This window comes from Siphateles boraxobius, unplaced genomic scaffold, assembly GCF_051911475.1.
Source record: "Siphateles boraxobius isolate OS27281-9 unplaced genomic scaffold, OSU_SipBor_1 8, whole genome shotgun sequence".
NCBI lineage: Eukaryota > Metazoa > Chordata > Actinopteri > Cypriniformes > Leuciscidae > Siphateles > Siphateles boraxobius.
Window position 1 is genome coordinate 15,871,795 of NW_027509208.1, and position 5,139 is coordinate 15,876,933.

Genomic DNA, 5,139 nt, shown 5'->3' on the forward strand with positions numbered 1-5,139 from the left:
TAGCCACCTGAACCTCCGCGTTCAGATGTAAGACCGCCCGGAATCTCCAGTGGTAGAACGCGGGTGCCATCGTGCCCCGTCCCTGAAAAGGTGTTCAGGGGAAGTCAGGAAGGCTGTCGATGGGAACCAGGTCTAGTTGGGCCAATAAGGGGCAACTATGAAGACCTGCTCCCTCCTGACTTGCTCCCTCCTGCTCCCTCCTGACGGGCGCAAAAAGACAGGAGCATTGCTCAACACAACATGTGAAGATCACTGAGCTTCAGGAGCATTTTCTGCTCAGCACTTGAGTGTGATAAGTTCACTCAGCTTCAGGAGCATTTCTGCTCAACACCTGAGTGTGATAAACTCACTGAGCTACAGGAGCATCTCTGCTCAACACTTGGGTGGGAAGAACTTCACTGAGCAACAGGAGCATTTCTGCTCAACACTGAGTGTGAAAGGATTCACTGAGCTTCAGGAGCATTTCTGCTCAACACTTGAGTGTGTTGAATTCACTTAGCTACAAGATCATTGCTGCTCAACACCTGAGTGCGATGAACTTCACTGAGTTTCAGGAGCATTTCTGCTCAACATGACGTGTGAAGAATTCACTGACTTGAGCAGGCGCCAGACGACCCTGAGTCGCAATCGCTTTTAGGAGGCTCACTGGGGAAACGCATTTATGCAGGCCCCTGGGGCAGCTGAGAGCCAGTGTCTGTCCAAGGGTAGACCGCTCGGACAACACTGGCAAGGAGACGAAACCGGAGGGGCAACTGGGCGGCTCTAGAGTGGTCATGACCCAGCTGGACCCCAGGGGATGGAGTCTCCACTCACCCTGGCTCTAACTGTCATGAGGCTCATCGGCGGCACGACTGAGTAGAGCGGAAATAGTGGAACAAAGCGTCCTCAGAAGCTTCAGACTCCAAGGAGGAGGTAACGGGTGAGTTGTGACATGCGAGGGAAGCTTAAGCAACGGTCGCAATGTCCAACAACTCAAAGCACATATGCACGTGTAGTCGAGGGTCGCCCAGGCCCCCGTTAAAACACGCCCTTTATACATGACCCTCAGTTGAAGAGGGTTTGGCAGCCGACCGGGATGACTATAGTCACACAGGGTGAGCTGCTCTGCCACGGTCACCTCGGGACTCGATCATGAAGCTAGCGCTGAAGCGGTCATATATGGAGGAAGCCAATGGCTGTATCTACCATATACCCCAGGAGCCTCTGAAAGTTCTTTCAGTGGGACCCTTTCTCACTTCAACACCAGCTGAACACATTCTCATTGGAGAGACGTGTTAGACCGAGTCCATCTCCAAAACTGAAAAAGAGATACTCACCCCGTGGGCGAGATTACTCTCTCCCAGTTGACCTGTAGACCCAACGGGCTCTGGAGCACTCAAAGGGAAGGACTCTGTACTGATACTCCAATCCTCACACGCAACACACAGGATGGCCTGCGGTGCGGAAGGTAGAGATCGGAAGCACATGTATTTCAGGTCGGAGCTGCAGACCAATCTTGGGCCAAGATGGTCACGACCCAGCACCTAGTAGCACGAAGAACAAGTTTACAACTGGCCTGGAGGAGCAGCTATATCAAATCCTTCGCCATCAGGATAAGATAAGCACGCACAAGTCAAGAGCACTGCTCAACACTCGGTGTGATGAATATCACTGGATTTTCAGGAGCACGTCTGCTCAACACCTAATGTGATGATTATGACTGACTTGAGTGGGATAGCCGAGCCTGAGGTGGGGCAGAAAAGTAGAGAGAGTGGTGTTAGTGTGCTGTGCAACACTTACCTGTCTCCACTAGCGGCAGGGGGCGTGTGAGAAGGCGGATGACCGGGTCCTCACGCACCAAGCTGCCTGCTGGCGACCAAGGGGGATCTGAGGGGTGTAAGGCTATACAGGGTCACACCCGCCAGACTGGCCCTCTTGGGACCCAGGAACAGATGAAATTGCTCTCTCTTTGAAGTGTGGGTACCGCTTGCTCCGCTTTTTTTTTTTTTTTTTGGGGGGGGAGCCAGCGGCAGAAATGACACACACACAAACAAAGACTCCACCCGGCCCTTACCCGGGGGAGGGAGTGATCGTGCCAGCTCCAAGAGCATCTCATCCATCCCTGGGCGGCCCGCTCCGGAATGCTCTTGCTGTCGCTTGCCACCTGGCTTTGCAGCGCCTGGAGTGGGCTGGGCGTCTCTACTGAAGCTCTGTTTGTTGGCACTAAATCTGTGGTATCTAAATTGAATTGTTCCTCTCTACAATTGACAATACTGCAATCTGTCCTTCCTCTCAGGTTAAAAGTTTAGGTGTCATCATGGATGGCACATTATCTTTTCAAGCACAAATTAATAATATCACGCGAATTGCATATTTCCATTTACGCAATATTAACCGTCTTCGTCCATTTCTCTCAAATAGTAATACTGCAGTTCTTATCCACGCACTAGTCACTTCACGTATAGACTACTGCAATGCTCTTTTCACAGGTATTCCGTCCAAATTGCTGCATAAGCTTCAGTTGGTCCAGAACTCTGCAGCTCGTGTTCTTTCTAGAACACCTTATACTGACCACATTTCTCCAGTTCTTCAGCAGTTGCACTGGCTACCAGTAAAATATAGAGTTGAATTTAAAATCTTGCTACTCACTTATAATGCACTTCATAATCTTGCACCACAATACCTTACTCAACTTCTCCATGTTTACACCCCTTCACGTGTACTCAGATCTTCTTCTTCAATTTCTCTTGTGGTACCTCGGATTCGACTTACCACCATGGGTGCCAGATCTTTTAGTTATGCTGCCCCCCGCCTAAGGAACTCTCTTCCTCTTGATGTTCGCAATAGCGAGTGCTTGCTGACTTTTAAAACGCGCCTTAAGACATATCTTTTTATTCTGGCTTTTTTATAACATGTTTTTATTGAGATTTAACTGCACTTTACGCTGTTTGATTGTTGTGTGTTTTGATTTGTGTAGTGACCTGTATATTTCTTGTGAGGTGACCTTGGGTGTTCTGAAAGCCGCCATGAAATAAAATGCATTATTATTATTATTATTATTAATAATGGGGACTCGCACTTCTCGGACGAAGGCGAGTCTCGATCTCAACACAGCGACAGTCATATTCCTGCAATGAGAACATGAACCGTCAACAAAAGCTGCCTCAGCATGCTGAACATTTAGGCACATATGCATACATATTTATATACATATAAACATATAGCCCCAACGCGTGATGCAACAATTGTGACCGTCAGAGAGGAAAAGGGAACGATCGCATCCAGAAACGCACAGGTGGAATGACATCTTTAAAAAGACGCAAACGCACCCGTGTTGCTCTTTCAGAAAATAGGACCGTCACCAGTGCCGGAGCACACAGGGGAATGACCGAGGCAACACTGAACAGAGAACTGAAACAGTGAAGCACTCACTTTTCCGCCCTCTAACCAGCCGTCAACACACAAAAACATTTAGAAATTTGTTGCTGTTAAAACAGCAGTTGAGAGCTCAAAGCTCGCGATCACCGCTGCACTCGCGCTGTAGAACACAAGCACTGGGAGAGAAAGACCGACACAGTCCTGAAGAACACCGACACACTCGCTCGTTGTAAACAACAGCACTCTCAGACACATCAAACGATCGGCTCCGAAGCGAAAAGGCAACTAGTGCGTGTATCCACTTCCGTATTTATACCCGCGCCGCTGGGGCGGAGTGTGTGATGCGAATCACGCACGCCAATTAAATTGGCTCGTTCAATAGTACTAGAAGATGATAGGCTCTCTGACGCGATCCCCATTCAGTTGACGTCGACTACGTCTGACGTTATCGACTGAAAGGGAACTATTTGCTTTCTTTCATAGAAAGGACTTTTTGGACATTTTGGATATTTGGTGGAGGTTGTCTGATACCTTTGTTGGTCCATGCTGCATGTGTTCTCCTTATTTACCACTCGTTTTTCCATAAGCAACGTGGGATTGATGCTATGGCTCTTACAGGGCTGTTATCTCCATTTCACACTCATTTGGCTTACTGGACTATAACATTGCATCGCTCTCAAATAGCCGTTTGCATCGTCTTATTCATCTAACTCTGATCTATCATGAAAAGTTTTATTTATTATAGACTCTCCTTTATGAACAAAGACAAAGACTGCTCGGTTGTTTATGTTGATTATTTGATGTGCACTTGGGAATAAAATCAAAATAGAGTAGTATTTGTTTGAAGTGGTTTTATTATCAGTACCAGTCGAATTCTGTTGAACCCCTCAGATGTATCATCTTAAATTAAGAGAGGTGTTACAAGGTACTTTTTTACATTGCTCATATATGACATTTTGCCCACTGAGGTCTAAAAAACAGTTTAAAAAATAAAAAAATTCACTTTTATTCATTCAGAGGGACTTCATGAAGACAGTCAGTGATAAAGTTCCAATGGGTAAAAACATTTGAGGTAAACTTACCAATAATCCGTTGTGCATCTATATCTCCGAACTGTTGTTTGGTAGTTGAAGCTTCAGGTGTGCTTGCAGTTCCTAGAATTAGTCATTTGAATGCATAAAAACAACAGAACAGATGCAAATCAAAATGAAATGGTATTACTTTTAAGGAATGGAGAGGGGAGCTCTTTTCAACAGCTCATATGAAAATGTATTTTACAAAATTACCTGTCTGTTAGTATATACAGATTTCAGGGTATAAAAGTCAAAGATATGTAATAGAAATACAGTATTTGGTTGAACACACTCGTACATGAAATCAACAAAAACTGATTGCTTACAAAAAATTGCTTACCGAGCTCAACTTCTTGAGGGTTATTTGCAGAGGCAATGGTTGGTTTCACTGGTCTTCCAAAATCGGTCTAGAGTAAAGTAAACAGAAAATAATATTTGATTTACACAATACTTAGTGAAAAATCAAAGGATCTGAAACATAAAAAAACATACCTGTCTTTTGTTTGCTGTAAAGAGATCTATCCGTTTTTTATGATGTTTCTGTTATTAGTGGTATGTTGAGAAATCAGGGGCCGTCTGATTTTCCAACCACCCCAACAACAATCAGAAAAACATTTTTAAATTGAATCGCAGGTCTGTCTCTTCTTTATAATTTGCATCATCGATTTGTGACTGTAGCCATTCATATCTATATTACAGTGTTTTCCCA